We start from the raw sequence: 25808 nt of genomic DNA, 5'->3' as shown, positions 1-25808 counted from the left end.
CACTGAGCTCTGTCATGGATCATGGAAACACAGGCAGGTCAATGTGTCCCTCTTGCTCAGCACGGCCTACTCTGGCTGACAGCAGTGCCCCACTCTCCCAGCCCTGCAGGAAACCAGCAAAATGGACATGAGCCTGAGAGCCATTCTCAGAACTGTGAAAGCAAAGCACATCCTGACTGCCACTGATAGCCTTTTTCTCCATAAGTTTGACTAATCCTCTTTTAAAGCCATCCCAGTGGTGGCCATTGCTGCCTCCTGTGGCAGGGAGTTCCACAGTTTAACTGTGCTGTGCAAAGAAGTTTATCCGCCCTGAATCTTCTGATGTTCAGGGTGTCGCCAAGTTGCAGCATTACAAGAAAACTTTTCTCTCTCTGCTTCCTCTACTCCATGTATGATCTTACAAACTTCTGTCATGTTGCTGCGTCTGACCGGACACCTTAAGAAGAGCAGGGTGCCGGATTCAATAGAGCTCCCTTTGGCCCGATCCTGTGGCAGAGTTCCCCGTGCCTCACCATGTTCTGCTTTGGAGGTGCTCTGCCTCTGATGTGCAAGTGGGCCATGTGCTGCTGCTGCCCTCATGCCCCATTTGCTGGCTTCCCCCGGGTTGGGCGTCTGGCTGGACACCACGGTGGGGGACCCAGGAGGCTGTGCTCAGCATAGGGCCTGTGTACTATGGGATGCCTGCTGCTGCGCCTCCTGCAGGATGCCCCTTTGCAGACCTTGATCTGCCCAGAACTTGCAATCTGTTTCCACTGCCAGCTGCTTGGAGGAACCTTCTCTTTGCTGCTGCTTCTTCTCCTCTGATAGCAGAAAGCGGAGGTTGCCCTCAGATATTGTGGCTGGAGACAGACAGCACCTTCCTCTCCTGTCTCCTTGGCTGGCTCTCGGCGCTTTTCTCCCCTCCGCTCTTGCTGCTCCTCTCTGTCTGTTCAGCACATGCTGCACCAAGGCTGTAATTACGTTTCCAGAGCTCGTGAGAAAATGCTGGACTGTCTGTATATCTTCTCTCCTTTCTGCTTGCTTTCTCTCTTCTTCTTTTCTTAATCAGCAAGTATCAGTGATACAGATCTCAACAGCTTTAAAAAAGGAGGGTGCCATTGGATTAGCAATCGCCCGGCACCAGCAGTGGTGGTGTTTTTAATCCTTGCTTCTCTACCTTTTGACTTGCTCTCTTGGCTGCAGAAGATGGGGCTTCATTTGCAGGCAGCCAGTGATCCTGCATAAGTACAGTCTATTCAGTTGAAAGGGAGTGGCAAGGTGGAAGGGGGCATAGGGCACGGAATTCAGCTTGCAAGAAATGAGAGCATGGGGTGTGGGGGGTGTTTTTAAGCAAGGCACTGGCCCAGGAGACTGTGGAGGTGATGGGCAGCCCCAAACGAATTTTTGAGGGGCTCAGCTTAGCTCTGCCTGGCCCCAGATCTGTTGGTCAGTTGCATGCAGGAGGCCTCTGGTGTCTCCAGGCAGGTCTGGAAAGAGAATCTGCTGCAGACAGACCCATTGTCCAACTTGCTATAAGGCTGTGCTTCCTGCAGTATTTAAATCAGCCTTTCACCCAGAAACATGACTAGAATCTTGTTTTATGAGCTGCAGGTCGGTGGTGCAGCACTTGCTCAGCATGCCAGTTCAATCCTCAGCACCTCCAGGTAAGGCTGGCAGAGGCCGCCATACTCTGAAACCCCAGAGAGCCGTTGCTGGGTGGGCTCCAGTGTCTTACTTGGTTTAAGGCAGCGTCCTGCATCCATCCCGGCAGGAGCAACGTAGATTTGCACCATACCTGCAGCCAGTGGAGAATCCAGCGCTTCTGCCCAGAGTCTGGGGTTTACCTTGGTGCAGCAACACTCAGGCCACTCTGCCGCTTAGTGGAAAGCTATTATTATTATGTATTTATTCAATTTAAATACCACCCTTCATCTGAAGATCTCAGGTCTCACAAAATACAAATACAGGATAAAAGCACAAAATAAATAGTTAAAGCCAAAACCAAACAATACCCCCTCCCTGCCCAAAAAACATGTAAAAGCCGTAGAATATTAATCAGCCAAAGGTCTGGGAGAAGAGGAATGTTTTTTCCTGGCACATAAAAATATATAGTGAAGGCGCCAGGCAAACCTCCCTGGGGAGAGCATTCCACAAATGGGGAGCCACTGCAGAAAGGACCTGTTCTCCGGACCTCACCTGGAGGTGGCACATGAAGAAGGGCCTCAGAAGATGGTTTCAGGGTCCAAGTCGGTTCATATGGGGAGAGGCAGTCCTTGAGGTATTGCAGCCCTGAGCCGTTTAGGTCTTTACAGGTCAAAAGAAGCACTTTGAATTAGAAAACTAATTGGTAGCCAGTGCAGTCAGATCAGTGCAAAATGCTCAAACTTTCTTGCCCCGGTGAGAAGCCTGGCCGCTGAAGTTTCCGATCTGTCTTCAGAGGCGTTGCAGTAATTTGTGTTGCATATTGTTTTTAATATATAGTTGACAAGTGCGTTCAACCCAAAAGCAAGCTTCAGAAAGGATATGAGATGTGTTTTCTCGGACATTCTCCCCATCCTCCAACCACTATTGGGGGGGGGGATTCTGATGCTCTGCTTGCGATGAGCCAGGGCTGCCCACCGTTGGAGGCAGGATCCTTGGCTTGATGGGCCTGCTTGGGGTCTGGGCCTCTCATTCCCGTCTCGCAAGCATGCAGTGAAGAGAAAGTGGGCTGAAGCACATTTTGCAGGCAGGGCAAGCAAGGAGGAAGAGCATTGCTTCATTTTTGTTCCTGAATCTGCCTCAAATGATCCTTTGGGGAAGGGCAAGGAGCTGGCCCAACCCCTTTGCTCCCCTTGTTGTTCTTGGCGGGGGGGGGGGGATTCATCACAGGTGAGGTTCAAGGTTCATGCTGCAGAATCTTGTTTTCCCATCAGGCAGGCGGCAATAACACAGCATCCCTCCTCTCTTTCTGTGTGGAATAGTTCAGGGCGTTGGGGCGGTAAAATTCCATATGTTGCCCAGGCGGTTCCCCCCCTCCTCCCAGGTCTGCTCTGTTCCAGCTTGTTGGAAAACATCTGGCGCTGCTGCGCTCCCTCCTCCCTTGACACGCCTGGGGCAACCAAATAGGCAGTCCTCAAAGGCCTTTGCTCTGTGCCAGGTGGGTCGGGGGCCACCATTTCCCAGGGCTGCCTGTTGCCCCCCACCCCAGAGACTCCGCTGTGTTTTTCCAATATTCGCATGCCTTTGCAATCTCTATATCCTGCCCTGCCCTGTAACTTTGTGAGGAGCAAAAATGGTTGGACGCAGGCATGTGGAACGCTGCAGTATCCCCTGAGGGGTTTTCAGTCTGGCTCCTGAAAGGGCACCACAGCAGCCAAAACAGCCCCAGGCTCTACCCAGAGCCCTGAGTGTCTCATGGCAGCAGCCCCAAAGCTGGAGGGGCCAATTAGGGCAGAGGAGGAGGTGGCGGCAGTGGCGGCAGTGGCCAAAGGCTAGGGGAAGCCGTGGCCTGGCTTGGCATCAGGTTGCTCCAGGTGAGCCCATGCCAGACCTGAGCTTCTCCTCTCCAGCTTTCACAGCCACAGGGCCTCCGCTTGCACTCGCATTCAGCAATCAACCAGCGGCTCAGTTCCTGGTTGTTGCGCTGTCTCAGCCTTGCCTGCAGCTCACCTGCTCCCTGAACAGGCCTGCCTTTAATTGGGTGCCAGGATTGGGAGCCTGATTTCCCACCTGTGCACAGCAGATGGAGCATTTGGCTCAGGGGTAGGCAATCAGCGTGTTTTTACATGAGTAGAATGTGTGCTTTTATTTCAAATGCATCTCTGGGTTATTTGTGGGGCATAGGAATTCAACCATATGTCAGGACTGCTCTGATGGTGTTTCCTGCTTGGCAGGGAGCTGGACTCGATGGCCCTTGTGGTCTCTTCCATTATTCTATGATTCTATGATTCATTTTCCCCCCAAAATATAGTCCGGCCCCCACATGGTCTGAGGGACGGTCGACTGGCCCACGGCTGAAGAAGGTTGCTGACCCTTGATCTGGCTCCATTTGGGGTGGGTAGGCTGGGCAGGCCCATTTTCTGGCCTGTCTCTTTTCCTTCTTAGAAAACGTGGCAGCCGTTTTCTGCCTTGCCACATCAACAGCCATTTTGCGGCGGGTGCCCACGGCACTTCTTCAGGATGGCAAATGGGCCCATTGCCCCCACCCAAAGAAGGCAGGGGGGCCCTCAGCTGGAGCTTCTGGATTCCCATGAAGGAGACGTGTTCTGGTGGGCATCTCCGGTAGTGAGGAAGGGGAAGCCAGAAAGTCTTGGCTCCCTGTCACAGCCAAATCCCAGTCCGCCTCTCCCTAACAAGCCACAAGAGCTGACCGCCTTAAGCCGTGGATTGTTGCTGGAAAGCTGGGCTATTGCTCTTTTCCTGAGGCACGTTGTTGGCTTTCCTGCTTTGGGCTTCACCCTGCTTGTCCGCAGAGGAGAGGAAAGGGCTTCTGCCGCCTGCCTGCCCTCCCGCCCTCCCTGCCTGGCCTTGCAAAGGAGAAAGAGAGTGACTTCCCTACAAGGCAGGCCAGGCACACTTCTGAACTCCACCCCCTGCCTGTGAGTCATCCCTTTTGTTGTGAAGCCTTTGCATCCCTGGAGTAATGTCCTTCCGGTGACGCCTGGCAAAGGAATTTCAGGCAGAGGAGAATGTCTGCTCTGTGGGGCCAGGGGGTGGGGGGTTTGGGGGGGGACCCAAAGCACACTGGGTGTCTCAGCCATACTGCCATTGCCTCACAGCTTCCTGCACAGCATGTGTGGGTTTTCCCCTCTTGCCTCTCAGGAGCTGCTCCTGCCTGAGTCAAAACTCAGACCAGTGGGGCAGAGAGAGGCTGAGCAATCTGCAGATATCTAGGACCCAGGGCCTGTGATCTCGCCAGGAGGTTCCTGAGCCTCTCTTCTCTCTCTGCCTTGCAGGGGCCCAGGGACCTGAAATGTGAGGGAAGCGGGGGTACGGGGGGATGGATGCTACCATGCTGCTCTACCTCGCAGGGTTGCTGAAAAGATAGCAAGAGGCTGTTCTGTGGAGAGTCTCGTGCTCCAGGGAGCCCTGTGTGGACAGCATTGCCAAGCAGTCACCTGGCTTGGCAGTCAGTTGCTCTGAAACAGCTCCCCCCTCTTGGCTCTGCAAAATTTGTGCTTTGCAGCTGCTCTGAAGAAGTCACCTGATGCCTTGGGGTGGTGTTGGTCAAGCAGCCAGGGCCAGGCTGAGCTTAATGGACCCAATTATAGAAGTCTGTCTGTCTGTCTGTCTGTCTGTCTGTCTGTCTACCTATCTATCTATGGGATGTATGAAGTGTTAGGGTAGGGTAGTACCTCTGGTGGGGGCCATGTCCTCCTTCTGGGGTGGTTTGTCCACCTTGGGTCCTCCCCACTCCCACCCCCACCCCGGCACTCAGCTCTCACCTGCGGCTCCTAGAAGCTGTCAGCAGGTGACAGTGGCCACAGTCCCAGGAAACAGCCTTGACTGGCCAGCTGAACCAGGTGAGAGGAGCCAAGGGGTCTCAGACTCTTGATGAGTTAGGGGCTTCTCCTGCATGCAAAGACAGGCTCCTGAGGACGGAGGGGACGAGACCAAGAGGGGGGTTCAATGGTCAAGGAGGTGGTTTCTGCCCATGTGGCTTCATCCCTGGAGAAACACTCCATTGTTTCTTGAGAGAAGACACATGCCAAAAAAACATACACAAAGAACAGCACATACATGCACTCTGATATGCGTATATAAATGACAGCCACCCTTAGCATGTGCCAACCACTATCCCAGGGAAGGGAATTCTCTGGTTTGGGGCCTGCTACCAAAAAGGCCCTGCTGCCCCACGCCCTGCCCTCCAAGTGGAGCTGGAGATCACGTCTCCTTCCCCAAATGTGCCAGTGGGGAAGTGTGGGGAAGAGGGAGAGGCTGGGTCTGGGAGACTGGGTTCAACTCCCTTGAGCACAGGCTCTGTCTCTCTCAGCCTAACCCACCTCACGGTTGTTTTGAGGCTCGATTGATCATACAAACTCTCTCTCACACACACCCCAGTGTGTGTAAAAGAATTTGGGACCCCCCTCCCCTGCTGGCATTTGGGCAACCTCCTGTCTCTCCCCCCCCCCAAAGCTCTGTGTCAGATTGATATTTATTCCCATTCAGAAAATAAAATAAAAAATGTAAGCTTTCCTCTCTCTTTCTCTGTCTCCCTCTCAGGTGCGTTCCAAGGACATTGGAAGAAAAGGTATGTTTGCAGGTGGCTGTGGAGCGGCTTCTGTAATGGGGTTTGCATTTGGATCTTATTCCTGGGCTGCCTTCTCTCAGGTGTGTTGGAGGTGGCGGTTGGTGACATTGACCTTTTTCTCTTGCCTGTGCCTAATGGACTGATCTCTGGCCGTGAAGGGGATCCAGGGACTGGGCAGACACGGATGGTTTTGCGTCAGGGGAAAGGGGTCTGGGGTCTGACTCAGGAGAGGGGAGCAGCGATTTGTGGAGACCTGTAGCAGCCAGGAGGCAAGAGTCAGAGGCAAGGGAAGCTTCAGAGCTGGAGGAAGAGGAGCAGGAGGCAGACTAGGCAAGGGAAGGGACACCCTCTCCTGCACCACTAGTCTCCCAGATCCAGGAGGGGACTGACAAGGGAGGAGCAGAGGACGTTTCCATGCAGGCGCAGTCTCCAGCTGTGTATGCGCAGTCCCTCAGGGAGCGAGACACAAACGGGTGGAGGGAGAATGTGTTGAATGGTCACATCTGTGTCCAGGGCAGCTGTCTGCCAGCTCCATCTGGTACGTAGCCTGAGACCCTATCTGCCTGCGGACTGTCTTGCCAGAGTGGTGCATGCTCTGGTTATCTCCCGCTTGGACTACTGCAATGCACTCTATGTGGGGCTACCTTTGAAGGTGACTCGGAAACTACAACTAATCCAGAATGCGGCAGCTAGACTGGTGACTGGGGGCGGCCGCTGAGACCATATAACACCGGTCTTGAAAGACCTACATTGGCTCCCAGTATGTTTCCGAGCACAATTCAAAGTGTTGGTGCTGACCTTTAAAGCCCTAAACAGCCTCGGTCCAGTATACCTGAAGGAGCGTCTCCACCCCCATCATTCTGCCCGGACGCTGAGGTCCAGTGCCGAGGGCCTTCTGGCGGTTCCCTCATTGCAAGAAGCAAAGCTACAGGGAACCAGGCAGCGGGCCTTCTCGGTAGTGGCGCCCACCCTGTGGAACGCCCTTCCAGCAGATGTCAAAGCGATAAACAACTACCTGACATTCAGAAGACATCTTAAGGCAGCCCTGTTCAGGGAAGTTTTTAACGTGTGATATTTTACTGTATTTTTGGCTTTTATGGAAGCCGCCCAGAGTGGCTGGGGAGGCCCAGCCAGATGGGCGGGGTATAAATAATAACTTCTTCTTCTTCTTCTTCTTCTTCTTCTTCTTCTTCTTATTATTATTATTATTATTATTCTCCAGCTTCCTGCTCCCGCCTGGGGGCGGCTGCAGAGATGCTTCTCTCCCCGCTCTTTCCCAGGGGTGAGCTCAGCTCCTGAGTCTCTGCCAGGCCAGCGTGACTGGAGGGCAGGCGACAAAGGAAGCCTCTCCCCTCCATCCGCCCCCCCCTTCCCGGCAGGCTCCGTGCCCCCCCCCCATGCCTCACATGATGCCTCGGTCATTGGCCTTTACCGAAAAACCCCATGTCACGATTGGCTCACAGGGAAATAAAGCACCCCCTCCCTCCCTCATCTCTTTGCAGAATAAACCCTTGGGGTGCTGCTTCCTTCCTCCAGATTGCAACACCCGCCTCGTGGGCTCCTGTGTCTATTTTGAGCCAGTCGTGGGTGCTGCACTTCATTCCCCAAACAAGAGCTTCTCACATCGTAGAGCGGTGGGAGAGCAGTCACAAGGCCGCCCTGCACACGCCGGCAGTCTTTGTCCAGGACGCCCGATCATCAAGAAGGTGCCGTCATGTTGCTGGCCTCATGTGACATGGGTGACTCTCCAGGGAAAGGTCAGGGAAACCCAGAGGCCTGCCTGATCCTTCGCAGCCGAGCGGCAAGAGCTGAGTTCCTCCTCCTGCAGGAAGACTCAACTGGCAGCATTTGTGCCTGGCTTCATTTTGCAAAAGGGGTTTGCCATCGTTCTTTGAGCATGGGGCGGGGAGCTGGCAAAAGCCAAAGGCAGCTGAATGTTCTGAGATTCAGGACAAGCAAAAGAAAGTTCTTCTTCATGTATTAATAAAATTATTATGTATTTGCCACCCACCTGCCTGGATTGCTCCAGACACTCTGGGCGGCTTCCAGTGAAATATGAAAACAATAAAACATCAAAAACTTCCTTGTGCTCTGCTCTGCCTGCATGGTCTGAGGCGGCAGTGCTTCTGAATCCCGGTTGCTGGAGACTGCTGCAGGTGGGGTGAATTGCACTTGCGCTTGCATCCTGCTTGTGGGTTTCCTGCAAGAGGTACCTGGCTACTCACTGTAAGAAGAGGAGGCTGGACTGGACGGGCCCCCTTTTGTCCTGATCCAGCAGGTTTTTCACAGAATTATTGGAAAGGACCCTGAGGGTCATCTAGCCCAACCCCCGCGACACAGGAGTATTTTGCGCAGCATGGGGCTCGAACCCACAACCCTGAGTTCAAGAGTCCTCTAATGGCTGAGCTATCCCAGGAATGTTCCTGAAGCACAGGGTTAGAGATCCACCTCTCTGCTGCCACTTAATGGTGGTGGGGTTAGAAATCCCGGCGCCTGAACCAGAGGGAGACGTTGGGCTCTTGCCTGGAATATCCAGCCTCAAGAGCGTGATGATTTCCTGCACTCAGGCAGGAAATGTGGCCGACACAAAGGCGATTCTAAGTTCCTTTCCACGCTGCAGAGGGTGATGCAAGGGACCCACTTCCCGTGCGCCAACCACACGTGGCTGGCACTTGGCACCCTCCTTGCGGAATCCCACCTGCAGCCGCCAGCAGCAGAGCTTCCTTCCCCGTTTTCTGGAGGTTGGACTCGGAGACCTCTTTCCTGCCGTTTCCTCCAGGGGCTGAACTGTGCTGAGTCACCTGCAGCCTCCGCTGCTGCTCTCACGGAGGCTACCTGACCTTCCAGCGGGCAGAGACTTAGGGGGAAAGGTCAGGGAATTGGTTGAGGAGGTCACGGCCCCCGCCCCCCCCCACGTTTGCTGCAATGAATCCCTCTGAGTCAGCAGCCTCGATGAACCTGGCATATGTAGTTAAACCTATTCCACGGCTGTGTGGAAAGCGAGTCAGGGCAGCCCGTCTCATAAGGACGCAGAAAGAGCCCCTCTGCTGGGTCAGACCAAGGCTGGCCCATTTAGCCCAGCTGGCCAGATGTTTCTGGAGGTTCCCTAAGAACAGAAGAAGAACCTGCCTTGCTGCTCTGACAGGCATCTTTTGGGTTGGGCACCAGACAGGGCTCCTTCTTCTCTCCCTGTCGCCTTGCATCCCTCTCCCCGCTTCCTCCTCACCTGCACAGTAGTTCTTGAGCAGGATACAAAAAAGATTCCAGGGCTGGCAATGGTGGAGCTTCATGCTCCGGCACTGGCGGGGGGCGGGGCGGAGAACAGGCGGGGGCAGGGCTGGCACGCATCCTGGGGGCGGGGCATGCCACCTGCAGGGGCGGGTGCCCAGCGCAGGCGGGGGGGCAGCCGCGATGGCACCCTGCAGGGATCGCGCTGCCGGGGACAGTGTGCTCCCCCCGCCCTCCTCTTCCTCCGCCAGAGAGGGCTGGAGAAGAGTTTGCATGATATTTCTGCATGGTGGCCTTTTCTCTCTCCCGGCCACCCCACCATCCCTTCTTTCGAGAGACTAAATCTCTGCAGGCCAGTGGCTTGGGGGCAGCGTCCACTTCTGGCTATCAACCACTTGCAACCAAGTGAAGATGCAACTTTCAAGCCATCTGTCCCCAAAATGGCAACTAGGCATTTCATTTTGACGACTATAACCCTGGTTTAAGGAGCCATTTGGCGCCTAGCTGATATGTCTGGCTTTCTCACTGCTTGGGGGTGAGCAACAGAATTGCTGAGTTGGAAGGGACCATAAGGGTTGTCTAGCCAACCCTGCAACGCGGGAATCTTTTGGCCCAAGCCAGCAAACCCTGGAGGATTCTCCTCCTTGGGGATGACGTCAGCTGCTGCTGCAGGGAGATCAAGGGGGAAAGGAGGACTTGCACTTTGGCCTGCTTCTGGCCCCAGGGGCCATATCAAGCATGTTCTGCAGGGCTTGTGCATCGGCGCTGAGATCCTGGTAGCATGTCATAAATCTTCCTCCTTGGCGGAAGAGCCTCCCCCTGGCTGGGAAGCCAGGGTGGGGCAGGAGCGGAGCACTTACTGGAAAGCAGCTCTCCTTGGCCTCTTCCTGGGAACTCTTGCTTACTGGGGGAGAGTTCACAGCTGCCAGCCGCGATAAGTTGAGCTGCAGTAGCAGCTGAGTGCTTTCTGTAGAATTTGAATTTGCCCCGAATGAGGGAGAAGCACAGACTGGAGCAGTGCAGACTCCTCTGTGCACTGAGAAGAGCAATTCCAGGAGCAATTTCAGCACACCCTTCCCAATGCTGGCGGAAGAGCAGAGGAGCTGGTTTGCTCCAGCGGATTCTGACTCTGGGGAGACCTCAGAGGTCCACCTCCAACGGGAGCACTTTTGTCTTTTTCATTCTCGTTCTCTTTTATCTTTCTTTTTCTTTTTGTCACTTGTTTTATAAACGAAGTTCTTCTTTTAAAAAAGTAAACAAACACACACATATACAGTATAAGCTTTTCGCTGCCCACTGTCTTTCCCCAAGCCATTGCCCAGTTGCCACGGTGGTGTGTTCAGCTCATTTTCAAGGGATGCAAAACCACAATTATGGAGGCAGTGGATTTAAAAATAAATAAATTTGAAAATTCACCTCTGCCAACTGTGGGTAAGGGAACAGCCCTTTAGAGTCCTCCTGGTTTGCCAGCTGCCTAAAATAGAGCCTCTTCGGCCTTCTCTGCTCCCCCCAGGCTTCTTTTAGCATTGGGACCATTCCCTTTCCACACTCCTCCTCCTCCTCCTCCTCCTTTTTCTTCTTCAGCAGCAGTGGCTCAAAGCAGCATTTCTCCACCAGCGAAACATCTGGTCTCCTGCCAAGCTTTCATGGGTGGTGCAGAGGGTTGGTGGCTTTCGAGGGGCTGCAGCAGCGGTGGGTGGGTGGGTGGCCCCTAACAGAGAGAGGCACACAGGCAACCTCTTGGGGGCAGGATCCATGAATGTTCAAGAAGGACACTGACAAACTGGAACATGTCCAGAGGAGGGCAACCAAAATGGTCAAAGGCCTGGAAACGATGCCTTATGAGGAACGGCTAAGGGAGCTGGGCATGTTTAGCCTGGAGAAGAGGAGGTTAAGGGGTGATATGATAGCCATGTTCAAATATATAAAAGGATGTCACATAGAGGAGGGAGAAAGGTTGTTTTCTGCTGCTCCAGAGAAGCGGACATGGAGCAATGGATCCAAACTACAAGAAAGAAGATTCCCCCTAAACATTAGGAAGAACTTCCTGACAGTAAGAGCTGTTTGACAGTGGAATTTGCTGCCAAGGAGTGTGGTGGAGTCTCCTTCTTTGGAGGTCTTTAAGCAGAGGCTTGACAACCATATGTCAAGAGTGCTCTGATGGTGTTTCCTGCTTGGTAGGGGGTTGGACTTGATGGCCCTTGTGGTCTCTTCCAACTCTAGGATTCTATGATTCTATGAAATGCTGCGGCACCTGAGAGGCAGGTTGGCAGGTTTCCTGCTCACAAAGGAGCTTTTGCAGGCAGTACCCCTCCCCCTGGGAAATGCTGTGCCATGTGGCGCAGGATGGAGCACTGTCCATACGGGACAGTTGCTGCTTTCCTGAGAAGAAATTCTGGAGGAGTCCATCATTCCTGTTTCTTGGTTTTTCAACAGCATCTTCCTGGCCAACAGAATTACAAATATGAAAAAAGACAGGGGGGAAAAACCACAAAAGGGATAGAAAGTACAAAAAAGAATAAAAAGACAGTTAAAAAAACATTTCAATCTTTCCATGTCCTGTCTTTCATTTACTTATTTCCGTGACCTCCTCACGCCTCCCGTTTTTGTATTCTAATTCAATTAAATATTCCAGCAAATCCTTCCAACTTTGTTTTTATCCTAATAATTTATCTTAACATATTATAATTTTACCTTCTCTCTTTCACCAATTCATTTTTACTTAATCCTTTATATTCTTTCTGCTAAAACCACATAATTTTTCCCCCCAACATCTTTCTAACATTCCTCAATTTTGCAATATTTCTAAAGATAAACTTTAAATTTCTTCCACTCTTCTTCCACCAACTCTTCTCCTTGGTCTCGTATTCTGCCAGTCATCTCAGCCAGTTCCATATAGCCCATCAGCTTTATCAGCCATTCTTCCCGGGTGGGTAAATCTTGTGTTTTCCAATACTTTGCGATGAGTATTCTTGCTGCTGTTGTGGCGTACATAAAAAAAGTTCTATCTTCCTTTCGCACCAATTGGCCGACCATGCCCAAGAGAAAGGCCTCTGGTTTCTTCTGGAAGGTATATTTAAATACCTTTTTCATTTCATTATATATCATCTCCCAAAAGGTCTTAATCTTTGGGCACGTCCACCAAAGGTGAAAGAATGTACCTTCAACCTCTTTACATTTCCAACATTTATTGTCAGGCAAATGATAAATTTTTGCAAGCTTGACTGGTGTCAGGTACCACCTGTAAATCATTTTCATTATATTCTCTCTTAAGGCATTACATGCCGTAAACTTCATACCTGTGGTCCATAACTGTTACCAGTCAGCAAACATAATATTGTGTCCAACATCTTGTGCCCATTTAATCATAACAAATTTAACCATTTCATCCTGTGTATTCCATTTCAACAGCAAGTTATACATTCTTGACAAATTCTTAGTTTTAGGTTCTAAGAGTTCTGTTTCCAATTTTGATTATTCCACCTGAAAGCCAATTTTCTTATCCAAATTGTAAGTCTCCCTAATTTGATAATAATGGAGCCAGTCTTGTACTTTGTTTTTTAATTTTTCAAAACTCTGCAGTTTTAATCTATCTCCTTCTTGTTCTAAGATTTCCCAATATTTCAGCCAATTTGCCTCCATATTAAGTTTTTTCAGAGCCTTGGCTTCCAATGGTGACAGCCACCTTGGCGTTTTATTTTCAAGCAAGTCCTTATATCTTATCCAAACATTAAACAGTGCTTTCCTGACAATATGGTTTTTAAAAGCTTTGTGTGCTTTGACCTTGTCATACCACAAATATGCATGCCCCTGGCCAACACCTATTTTGAACTGGCCAGCTTATTGGGGCACAACCCAGAGTGGTCCATCCTCTGCTTATCTCAGGGAGCTATGCAGGGGGCCTTCTCAGCTGTGGCGCCCACCCTGTAGAACCTCCTCCTGTCAGAGGGTGATAGGACATAAAGAACTATCTGACCTTTAGATGCACATTTCCCATAGGTCCCCTCCTGCTTTCCCACTGCCCCCCAAAGGGAAGTTGGAGAGACAGCTGCCAATTCTCTGCAAGGGACAGTCCTGGCCCAAAAGGGGGGCAGGCGTTCATGTGAGCTGGGCTCTGCCCTGAACACCCAACTCCTTGCCCTTCTTTAGCTGGGTCTGGAGAACCATAAAAACCTGCCACAAGTCGGGGGGGGGGTCTTATTTCCACCGCCTTGGTTCCACGTTCACCTTTTCTGAATCTGAGCGTGCCAGGCCTGTGCTTAGGTGGCCAGCGTGAGAGGGATGGGTGGCTCAGCACTTACGTTTTCACAACAGTCACTGAGCAGAAACTCAGAGCTGTGCTTCTTGCAAGTTAATCCTGTTACGCTGGGCGGTTTTCCAGGGAGCAGATCCCACTGAATTGGAAGTTGCTTGCACTTGAGCCAGGAGAGAGTGCAGGTTCTAGTCAGTCGTAACTCGGTTGCAGCACTGACGGTCCCCTGCATCTCCAACTGGAGCTGGTCAGGATTCCTGCTCCCCCCCCCCGGGTGCTGCCCCTGCCAGTCAGTGTGGTCAGTACTGAGCGAATTGGACCAATGGTCGGAGGCCTCTTCTTTTTCCTGCACAAGGCTTCAGTCATGTACTGTGAGAATCAGCCACACAGAACACAACTCTTGAGTAGGCAAGTGCTGTGACTCTGCCGCATTTCTTGCAAGCGACTGTATGAAAAAGGCAGCACTTGAAATGTGAAAAGAATCTGCTTTCCAATTTATTGGGGAACCTTTTCCAGCCCTCAAAGCAGAATAAATGGTGCCGCTTGCGAAGAGGCCAACAGCTCCTCCCTCCTGCGCTGCTGCACAGGCCTCCTCCGCAGGGCTGGTTTTTGCTTCTTTCCCGGGCAAACACACCAGCCTGCTCCTTTCCGCAGGCACCCAGAGAGGGAAGGATGAGGGCCGCTTCACGTAATGCTGTGGCCTTTTCACTTAACTGCCCTTTCAACCTTAATTCCTGTTTAACCTTTGTAAGAAAAACCCCCTGCTCCTTTTCCTTTACGGGGCATCCATAGCCTGTATATAGTGGGTTCCCTTTCGGTAGGAGAAAATAACAGAGGCCAACCAGAGTATATTGAGAAGCAAAGCGGCTAGTAAGCCTGATCTTTATTGCAATAGAAAAGTACTGTTGCAACAGGATCCCCACTCCCCCCCCACACCGGAGCGAGGAGAGAACTCAGAACAATGGTGTGCATACCCTTATATAGACATTTGAAATTGCCTACCCTGTAACCCAAGACCACCCCCTGAAACTTTATACATACATCACAGAAGGAGGCGCTCTACAGTAGAAATCCCGTTTGCCAGGATACCCGATAATGGTCACTGATTGCTTTATCTGGGCAGCCTGGCCATTTTTCTGCGATGATTTGTGATGGTTCCTGAATTCAGGTCACAGGCTCACCCTATTCATATACAAATATGCCCTTAAGACAGGATTTGTAAGCAAAAGGCAATGCAAATACTTTCCCATTTCTTTTCTCCTTCAGAAAAATATTTGGTCAATTTGGGAGAGTAGAAATGGCTTCAAGGATTGCTCTCCTGTACTATTTCAGACCCGTGGTTTATATTCTTATGTATGTGTTTGCCTTGTTCATTTATAACATTTAATTTACATTTGAGGCTCCCTGGGTAAGTTCTTTAAGCTCCCTCTCATTTCACAGATTTCCATGCCCCTTTCCAAATGGCAACGCCCTCTTTTAAGGCAGCTGAACAATCACTATAAAAACAAGGCACTAATAAAATGAGCGGAATGAAAACAGTTTCTGAGCAGCCATCCAAACGCAGCTCTGGAAGCAGGTGAAGGCGGTCATGATTCCAAATTAAGCCACAAACACAGATTTATATATATTCTCATCCTTAGTCATGGAGCGTCATCATGTTTTATGCTGTGAGATCAGTGAAAATCTGTTCCATGGCAGGAGGCTTAGATTTGGGGGGGCTTGAAATGCATTTGGAACAGCCAGCGCATGTGTGCTGCCTTTCCATGGGGTAGTGAGTGGGGAGGTGGGCCTCCATTTTTGAGGGGGCCAGTGTTGGTTTCGCCCTTGCCTCAAGGGGGGCACGAAGGTAGCCAGCCTTCCAGCTGCAAACTCCTCCCTTGGGGATTCTGGCACCCTTTGTTTTTGTAGCATTTGTACCCCAACTTTTTCCTCCAAGGGGGTGAGTGGGGGGCTCCCTGCTCCTCGCAGAACCCCCACAACAGCCCTGTGAGGTAGGCCAGGCTGAGAGAGTCATCAGCCGGCCCCCAAGGTCACGCCCAGTGGGCTTCATGGCTGAGTGGGGGGATTCGAACCCCGGTCTCTCCCAGGTCCTTGTCTGACTCTCAAACCTCTACACCACCACAGGATTTCTCTTCCCATGCAGGCATGTGTCCAAATGGGTGATCATTTTGGGATCGGGGGCCCTTGTGCATGCAGGCGTTTTAACCCCACTCACATCAAAATAATAGCATTGTAGTGTTGGAGGGGACTCCCAAGGGTCAACCAGCCCAAGCCTCTGAAATGCAGGCATTGCAACTGAAGAATCCCAATGAAGACCACCCAACGTCTGCTGAAAAACCTCAGGCGAAGGAGAGCCCACCACCGTCTGAGGGAGACCATTCCCCTCAGGAAGGTCTTCCTAATGTCTAGTCAGAATCTCCTGTCAGTTCAGGTACTCCCCTCCTTCTTCTTCTTCTTCTTCTTCTTCTTCTTCTTCTTCTTCTTCTTCTTCTTCTTATTATTATTATTATTATTATTATTATTATTACAACAAGCTTGCTCCATCTTGCGTGGGGCATCTCTTCAAGTAATCGTGTCTCTGACCAATTTGAAACCTGCCTGGGGGCATAGGAGCCAACTCCTGGGGGCCGAGGTCCCTTTGCTGCCCCCAAATACAGTATTTGAGGGTGCTTTCCGCCCCCCGCCCCCGTTGATGGGCATTTCCATTCAAATGGAGTACTCATGTGGCATCTTGTGATCGATTATGCAGAGCGGGGTTTACCCCCACTCCCAATATTTGATTCAGGTTGGCAGCCCTACCTGGCAGAGAAGGGTGCTCAGCCGGGGGTGGGGGGGCGCTCAGCTCTTTTCTTTCTCTCTGCCTCTCCAGTCCCCCCTCCCCAACCTCCCGCACTATCTTTCCCCTTTGTTTGGGGTGATGATGTCACCTTGAGCTTTCGCTGCTTCCTGCCATTGTGCTGGGGGGGGGGCAGCCCCTTCTGCAGACACAGGAGCCTCTGTTTCGCTGGGGAGGGAGAGACACTCACGCATTACATCATGGCCAGCGGCTCTGCTTTGAGAGGCAGCTTAGCGGGGGGGGGGGGGGGGCTGCTCAACCCCACAGGGAGCCAAGGCAGCTGCTCAGCATGCAGAACACAGCTCACCGCCTCACACCGCATTGTGCCTGTTGCCTGCCAGGGGTCTCTCTGCCCCAGCTCATGCCATGGGGTCGCTTGCATGCAGAGCAGGTGCCCTGCCCCACTGAGCTCAGGAAGAGTCCAGCTTGCTCAGGAGGTGCCTGCAGTCCTGCCAGCCCACGCAGGCAGCGCTAAGGGCAGGGGGGGGCTTCTGCTGCTGTGTCAATTGGGAGGAGAGGGGATGCATGCAGAAGGCCCCAGGCCCCATCCCCAGGGCAGGCTCATGAGCCAGGTTCCAGCTGGTTCTGCACACTGTCTCTTCCACACTTGAATCTCTGGTGGCCCCATCCAGCCCCACACAAGGGGCAGGAGCCAGTCCTGCTCGCTGCCTCTGACTTTCCTTCTGTCCCTTCTCCCCCAGGAAGGAGCCAGCGAGGCCCCGGCTCTTTTCCTGTGGCCCTTTCAGAAGGTGAGCTCATGCTCTGCAGGAACACAAAAAGGCTGTTTTGTGTGTGCTGCTCTAACTGGGGGAGGGACGGAGGGCTGCTCTCCCCCAGCTTGTCTGGGGAGAACAAAGACGGCTCCATTTGTGCTTCCACACTTCCTGCAGCCAGTCCTCCTAGGCGCTGAATGAACAATTTGGTTCTTTTCTCTGCATTTAAAATTAGGTGGGGAAGAACTCGCCCAATGTGTTTGGTGCAAAACAATGGGGGTAAGGAGAGGGTTAATGCGAGACCCTCCTGGGGGTGGAGCAGCAGTAAAGGGGTCCTAGACCTGCCCCCCATTGCCCCCAGCAGGCAGGGATGGCGGCCAACTTAGAATTGTAGAGTTGGAAGGGACCCCCAAGGGTCATCTAGTCCAACCCGCTGCAATGCAGGAATGCTCAAGCATAGAATCAGGACCTGGCATAGCTAAGGCTGCATCAGTGGCTACTGAATACCAGTGGTTGGAAATCTGTGGAACTCCCTCCCAGAAGGTTGCAGGTTCAGTTCCCACATGGCATGGCTGCTTATTCCTGCCTATTACAGCATTGCAGAGGGTTGGGCTAGATGACCCTCAGGGTCCCTTCCAATTCTACGATTCCCTGATTCTATGACTAACTCATGGAGATGACTGTGGGCACATCTGTGGCTACAGGCCATGTTAGCTCTGCTCTGCCTGCATGGTGGGAGACAATAAGGCAATTCCTTTCCCCCTCCTTGCAATTTCTGGTAGTGCAAAAATACTCTTAATCTCAGGGTCATGGGCAAAATATTCCTGCATTGCAGCAGGTTGGACTAGATGACCTACAAGGTCCCTTCCAACTCTGATATTCTATCCCTGCTTCTGCAGCTAAGGAGAGTCCTCCAGATTTCACCCATGTGGTTGGAGATGGGAGCAGGATCACACCCTCCCTCCAGCCCCTTGGAACCAGGGAAGGGGGCAGAGAGAAGAGGCAGCTCTCAATGTCTGCAGAAGCTGACTTAGGCCTAACTCTGAAAAGATTTGTGCTGTGTGCATTTTTTAAACCCAGCGTTTATGGGTCATAAAGTGCCTCTGTCTCCAGGCTCGGCTGCCCATTCACCTAGGAAAGGGAGCCGGGGATGGACGCACAGAGCTTCAGAAATCACCTTCTGCCACTGCTTCTGTGGTCTCCGCGTGCAAAGTCTCTCACCCTCAGCTGCTCCCTCCTCCTCTCACGTAGGGACTTGGCCCTGCTCCAGTCCTGCCAGGCAGGAGGAAGGTTTGCAGAGTAAGGAAGTGAGAGGCAGGCTTTCCCCTCCAGCAAAGGGATGTAGAGTCCTAGAACAGCAGAGTGGGGAGGGGCCCCAGGGGTTGTTTAGTCCAACCCCCGGCAATGCAGGAACCGCAGTTTGGGTGCCTTGGGAGCATTTGCACCCTGGGAGGGTGCTGGCCATGAAGTCATGGCAATGCTGAGCGTTCTCTCACTTGCACCCCCCAGTTAAGGGCCTTGTGGGTGGGTGGGGCAGCCTGGGTGATTTCCCCAGCTTGGCCTGGGGTGCTGACTCACCCCATGGGTGCCGAGTCTGCCTTTCTGACAGCAAAGCATGTGGGAATACACCTCTCTCTCCTTGTGAGTGTTCTTGATGGCTGTGAGTCACGCTGCCTATCACAGGCACCCTCCCTGGTGCTGCTAGAAGCCATTATCTCTGCAGGGGACAAAGACAGAGAGAAAAGCAGGCAGGGTTCTCGGTAGGAGGGCTCTCAAATCTCCACCTGCGCCAGAAACAGGGAGCCAGGAGGGGAAAAGGGCAGGATTCTCATGCCCCTCCAACCAATCCAGATCTCTGGCCCAGGCTGGGGGGGGGGGAGGAAGGCAGCTCTCCATCCCCCCCCAATGCTTTTTAGAGAACTGCTAAGCCTTTCTCCCTCTAGACTTGCAGCATCTCGGGCAGAGAGGGGGACATTCCCAGTGCATTCAAAAGGGTTCCCTGTGTTCAGCATCCCCCCCCCCCGGCTGGGAATGCCCTGCAAACCCGAGACCCCGGAGAGCTACTCAGTCAGTGTCAGCAGTACTGAGCTGCAATGGCCTGACTCTGCATCAAGGCGGCTGAGATTGCAAACAGATGAATATCAGCCTGGATAGCTAGCTCAGTCAGTTAAAAGGGTGCTGATAAGGCCAAGGTTGCAGATTCAGTCATCGTAAGAGACAACTGCATATTCCTGCCTTGCAGGGGCTTTTGCTAGAGGACCCTCAGGGGTCCTGCAACGCTTCAGCCATGTGATCTCCCCTCCACAGTTGAATCCTCACTGCTGGAAACCACAAGGAGCGAAGAGTTGTTCTTGTGCTCAGATCATAGACTCATCAGAAGGGACCCCAAGGGTCATCCCATCCAACCCTCTGTGATGCAGGAATATGGGAACAGAGCCTGCAGCCTTGGCGTTGTCAGCACCAGACTCTCAGGAATGGAGCTGCCCTGCCCAGGGTCCTGTTCTCACAGTCGCCAAACACAGTTAGCACCAGGGAGCCCAGATAGACTGCCTCTGGGCCTGGAGGTTCCCTAAAGGCACAAGAAGACCCAAAGCCCCCCACAGAAACTGCCCCACCCATAGGATCAGGGCCCCATTGGGAGGGGTCAGGCCTCCCCATGCACGGAGAAGCCATTTTGCACAATCTGGGTGCGAGGCTGCTCTGCCACCCAGCTCGTCGGACTAAGTCCCTGCGGAGCAAAATGAGCGCAGCTGGAGACGGGGGCAAGATGCAGAAGATCCACGTTTATTGCGCAACAGGTTCAAGGCGAGATCGAACCCCCAGGATGGGGTGACATGGACATTTAAAACTTCCCTCCCTTACCCATGATACAGTGCAGAAGCATCATCAATACATCACAGTTACACAAATTAAATTCCGTATCACAGCCATTTGAGGTCACAACTTGCTGCATTCTGAACTTTATTGGAAAATGACACAGTGTTTAAATACAGGGTTTTGCTTCATAAATAGTCCATTCGTAAATGGGGACGTGGTGCCAGAGGTGGAGGGGCAGCCCCCACCATAAAAGGGGTCTCCTCTCCCTTGGACAAGGTGGATGGAGGGTGCCGCGTTGGACAGCCATGTGCCCCCACCCTGCCCTCCCTGCGGAATCTGGCCCCTCAGGCCTCCTTGGGGCCCCGGCTGGCTGGATTCTCCCCCTCCCCCTTATGATATACAATATATCTTTATTGTCACTGTCCCATGCAGGACAATGAAATTGAAAAAACTACATAAAACTACATAAAATCTGCATAAAACCTACATAAAACCTACATATAACCTACATAAAACATCCAAAAACCCCTAAAAACTCTAAAACCCCATTTTAAAATACACTATACTATAGAAGGGGACACAGGTGGCGCTGTGGGTTAAAGCCTCAGCGCCTAGGACTTGCTGATCGAAAGGTCGGCGGTTCGAATCCCTGCTGCGGGGTGCGCTCCCGCTGCTCGGTCCCAGCGCCTGCCAACCTAGCAGTTCGAAAGCACCTCCGGGTGCAAGTAGATAAATAGGGACCGCTTACCAGCGGGAAGGTAAACGGCATTTCCGTGTGCAGCTCTGGCTCGCCAGAGCAGCGATGTCACACTGGCCATGTGACCCGGAAGTGTCTCCGGACAGCGCTGGCCCCTGGCCTCTTAAGTGAGATGGGCGCACAACCCCAGAGTCTGTCAAGACTGGCCCGTACGGGCAGGGGTACCTTTACCTTATACTATAGAAACCCTTTGGCTCTGGGGGGCTTGGACCCCTGGTCAACCTTGGCTTTCTTGGCCGCTGCAGGCGCCTTGGCCCTGCCTGGGGGGCCCCTCGTCCTCGGCCCCCCGTCTTGCTTTCCTTGGGCTTCTCTGGAGGTTTGCCTGGATCCTGTGAGGCAGAAGAGAGAGGAGAAGGGGCTCAAGTGGCAGAATGGCAGAGTTGGAAGAGACCCTGAGGGCCATCCAGCCCTGCCAGTTTGAAGCCATGCTGGACCTGCTTAGCTCGGCAAATGTGCCAGCAGCCTTATTGCTGCACACAAGTCACCACAGTGGCCCTTGAGGCTCTGAATCTCGGAGCAAAAGATTCCTGCATTGCAGGGGGTGGACTGGATGACCCTGGGGGTCCCCTTCCAACTCTACACTATGGAGAAGCAATGAAGGAGTTCCCCACTTCCTTGGGTGCAAGCTAAACGGAGATCCAAACATTTGTTCCTTCAGGCCAGGGATGGGGTACACTCTCAAGGGCCAGATGCGGCCCTCCGTGACTTACTGACTGGCCCTCAAAAGGCTCTGCCAGTGCTTTTGCCCTTGGACAACTGCCTCTCATTTCGAGGAGGGGTGAGTGTGCGTCACCTGCTAACCAAAGGCAGCCCTGACATTTGCCACTCATTCGCCTCCACCACTGGCCCCTGGAAGGTTGTGCAGATGGGCGTGCGGCCCCCGGGACGGAAAGCCTTCTGACTGAAAGGGGACCTGGACTGTGCAGGAGGGGAGGCGGCTCCATGGCAGCATCTCGGCGGCCTGAGGCCAGTTCTGGATGCTGCTCTTTGGAAGAAATTCAGAGGAGGGCAAAGAAAAACAATCAGAGATAAGTGGGGAGACAGAGGACGCCCCTGGGGGAAAGTGTGAAGGAGCTTGCAGAGAGAGGTTCAGCTTGGAGGGGCGGAGGCAGAGAGTTAAGACCTCAGCAGGCTTTGAGGCCCAGCGGTTAGAGAACCAGAGTTGGGAGGGGTCCCCAGCGGTCATCCAGCCCAGCCCCTGCAGAGCAGGACTCTCAGATAAAGCATCCCTGACAGATGGCCGCCCAAGCTCTGCTTAGAAACCTCCAAGGAAGGAGAGCCCCCCCATCTTCTCAGGGACCCATTCCAGACAGAAAGGGCTTCCTCGTTCTCAGCTGGATTAGTGACCCCCACTCCGGCCCCTTCTGCCCCACTGCCTGGTGGCAAGAAGAGGCCAGAGCTCAGCACTGTGGGGCGGCAGCCCCCAGCAAAGAAGACAAACCGCCCTGAGTTCTGCAGGTGAAGGGTGGTGCACTAGGAATAAACAACAACAACAACAGTAATAATGACACCCAGGACTTACCTTGCTAGCTTTCGCCTTGGTACTTGTGCCGGGACCCCCCTCCTCCTCCCCTTCTGCGATTGCTGGAGAGGGAGCAAAAACACCCCAGAAGTCACAGCTGAGCAGGGGGAGCCCAGGGTGGGGGCCCAGCCTCTTAAGCAAGGGGTCTGTGGCCAGAGTGGAAAGGCTGGCCGAGCCAAGGAGAGAGAGAGAGAGAGAGAGAGAGAGAGAGAGAGAGAGAGAGAGAGAGAGAGAGATGGCCATCCAGAAGGAGAGCCAGGCTTTGACCTTGTTCGCTGCCCTAGCTCCTCCCAGAAACGCGGCTGCTGCTGCTGCTGCTTTTGGACTCTCCTCAGGGCAGGAGACCCACCTGCTGACCCAGTTCAGGCTCCCTGAAGCAGGATTGCGACCCACCAGCCTGGCGCCGCTTTCCCAGCCGTCTTCAGGGAAGACCTGGAAAAAGAGCCCTGCAGCTGCAAGATCAGGCCCAAAGTCCAGTCCAGCCTCCTGTCCTCACGGCAGACAAATGCCCCTCAGGACCCAGGAATCTAGATAGACTGCCTCTGGACCTGGAGGCTCCATGAGGGCCTCTGAAGAAGCTGGCTGCTGGATCAGACCCGCCCCCTCCATCCTCACACAATATCGGGTTGCAGAGGTGGACTGCCTCTACTGTACAAAAGCAGTGCAGGATTTCTTGTTCCGGAAAGGAAGAAAGACCACACATTTTCCAGCATAGGAACATAAAGAGAGCCCATCTAGTACAGCCTCCTGTGCTCCCAGGGCCAACCATGTGCCCATTGTGGGTTAGGGCATGAAGCTTCATAGTATAATTTCAAGTCTGGCAGGGCAAAGCCCCCTCTTTCTTTCGCATCCATTAACAACTTAAACTGAATTCTTGGCTTTTTACCCTGCCAGATATATTTTGAAATTGTTCTTTGCCATTCTTTAAAAATCATTGTCCCCTTAATTATTGGAATTGTCTGAAATAAAAATAGCATCTTTGGCAGCACGCTCATCGTAATCATTGAAATTCTCCCCCAGAATGATAACTTCATTCGACCCCACACCTCTAAGTCTTTCTTTATTCCATTCCACACTGGCACATAGTTATTCTGAAACAAATCAATACTTTTGGGGGTTAAGCAGATTCCCAAATATTTAACTTTTTTCACCATGTTACGGAAAATCCGAGTGCGGAGTTACCCTTGCCAACCGGCTCGTCGGACAGAGTCCGCGGGTCCTAGCGGAGAAAATGAGCTCAGCCGGAGACAGGAGCAATAAACGGAGATCCAAAGTTTATTGCGCAACAGGTTCAAAATGGAATTGAACCCCGAGAATGGGGCGACATAAACTTTTAAAAGTTCCCTCCAAGTCTCAGAATACAGTGCAACAAACGTCATGAATACATTAAAAGAAGGTTGGGTTTTCACAGTTGCTGATCGAAAGGTCGGCGGTTCGAATCCCTGCTGCGGGGTGCGCTCCCGCTGCTCGGTCCCAGCGCCTGCCAACCTAGCAGTTCGAAAGCACCTCTGGGTGCAAGTAGATAAATAGGGACCGCTTACCAGCGGGAAGGTAAACGGCGTTTCCGTGTGCAGCTCTGGCTCGCCAGATGCAGCTTTGTCACACTGGCCACGTGACCCGGAAGTGTCTCCGGACAGCGCTGGCCCCTGGCCTCTTAAGTGGGATGGGCGCACAACCCCAGAGTCTGTCAAGACTGGCCCGTACGGGCAGGGGTATCTTTACCTTTACCTAAACGTTTCCTGAGTACAGGTGATGGTAGGACAATGGCGCAGATATGCATCGTCTGCCACCTGGCATTGCCCGGAGGAAGGGTTTGGCAGAACGATCTGACAGGATTAAGGTCTTCCTGAGTACGTGACCTGTCGCTCTGGGGATTATGGAAGAAGGGACAGCATCATGGAGTCTGGAGGAAACCGAGTAGAATGACGGCAAGATGGAGAAAATCGGAGCTTTGGTTGATTTTATATCATTTTCTAAAGCTTCGGCCCCTTGCCGGTCAAGTGTATCAAAAGCTGAAAAAAAATGGATACATTGTAACCACATTTTGACAGTTTTACAAGGTCGCTGGTTTCGGTTCCATTGTTCTCGCAGTGGGGGGGGGGGCTGTCAACAGCTTGTCAGGAGGTTAAATGAGGCGTGCAAAAGCTCCTGCAGGAGAATGCACGGTTCTGATTGGCTGAGGCGCGGCCATTATAGTCAATGGAGAATACAGCTCGATACGGTCTACCCACATTAGGAATAGGGCGAAAAGGAAGGCTTAAGAAAGAAAGGGCTTATTTCGCCCGTATATAGAAAGAAAGGATATGGTTTTTATAAGGGCCAAGGGGTATAGTGTGGTGCTTGTGCGACAGTGTGGGGGCCAAGGAGTCACAGCAGAGTTGGGCGCTGTCGAGGTCATCGCCTCGGGCCCCTGGTGATGTTGTTGCATTGTTTCTATCATACCTTGTTCCATATTTTTTGCGAGTATTTTGGTTTTTTTCTTATTTAATATAAACCCTGCCACTTGACCAAATTGTTCAATCTCTTCCAAAACTGCTTTTACACTTTCCAACGGTTCTTCCACAGTTATTACCAGATCGTCAGCAAAGGCTTTCACTTTATACTCATTCTGGCCTACTGACACACCTTTTATTGTTTCATTTTTCCTTATTGAGTTTTAAGAAAATCTCCAGTGAAACAATGGTGAAAGAGGACATCCCTGCCTCGTACCTTTTGATATTTTTAATTTTTCTGTAATCATATTATTTACAATTAGCTTTGCTTTTTGTTCAGTATATATCGCTTTTATTCCATTATAAAATTCTTTTCCCACCTCCATATATTCTAGGTTTTTTAACATAAAATCCCAAGATATATTATCAAAGGCCTTTTCTGCGCCACAAATATTAAAACCGCTTGTTTCTCGTTCCTGGTTGTCAGATATTCTAACATATTAATTATATTCTTTATATTATCTTTCATCTGTCTACCAGGAAGAAAACCCGCTTGATCTTTATTAATAAGTTCTGGTAGTATCTTTTTCAACCTTTTTGCTAAAATACTGGCAAAAAATTTATAACCCGTATTTAACAATGAAATAGGCCTGTAATTTTTAACTTGAGTCAAGTCAGAATCTTGTTTTGGAATAAGTGTAATAAAAGCTTCTTTCCATGTCTCCGGCATTTCTCTATCCTCTAACCTACCTGCTGACAAGGCCTCCAATGCAAGCAGCTGCCCAACTCTTCCGCCCCTTCCCTCCTGAAAGCTTCTTTCAGCTAAGCCCCTTGCTATAAGCCCCTTTTATGGTTGGTAGTCCAGGGGGAAAACTACCTACCTACCTACCTATTATTATCATTATCATTATTATGGTTACTACTACTACTATTTGTATACAGGTCTCAGGGCTGTTACAACATAAAATCATGATATAAAAAAACAAAATACATAAAACAAAAACAACCCAATCCCCCCCCAACACATTTTAAAGTTCATT

General features: G+C 51.9%; 2 long non-coding RNA genes across 2 annotated transcripts in view; one reads left to right on the top strand and one right to left on the bottom strand.

Moving 5' to 3' along the window:
- Positions 1–6227, top strand: part of LOC309361005 — a 49748-nt gene extending 43521 nt beyond the window's left edge. The window contains exon 3 of the long non-coding RNA XR_014164277.1: positions 6184–6227. This is a non-coding gene — a long non-coding RNA (uncharacterized lncRNA). The remainder of the gene's footprint in view (positions 1–6183) is intronic.
- Positions 1–25808, bottom strand: part of LOC309361024 — a 215087-nt gene that overhangs the window by 80640 nt on the left and 108639 nt on the right. The gene's annotated exons all lie outside the window — the stretch shown is intronic.

Source organism: Podarcis melisellensis (genome assembly GCF_964234715.1).
Source record: "Podarcis melisellensis genome assembly, chromosome: 18".
NCBI classification, from domain to species: Eukaryota; Metazoa; Chordata; class Lepidosauria; order Squamata; family Lacertidae; genus Podarcis; species Podarcis melisellensis.
Note: the sequence above shows the minus strand (reverse complement) of the source record. Positions and strands in the feature narration are given on the sequence as shown.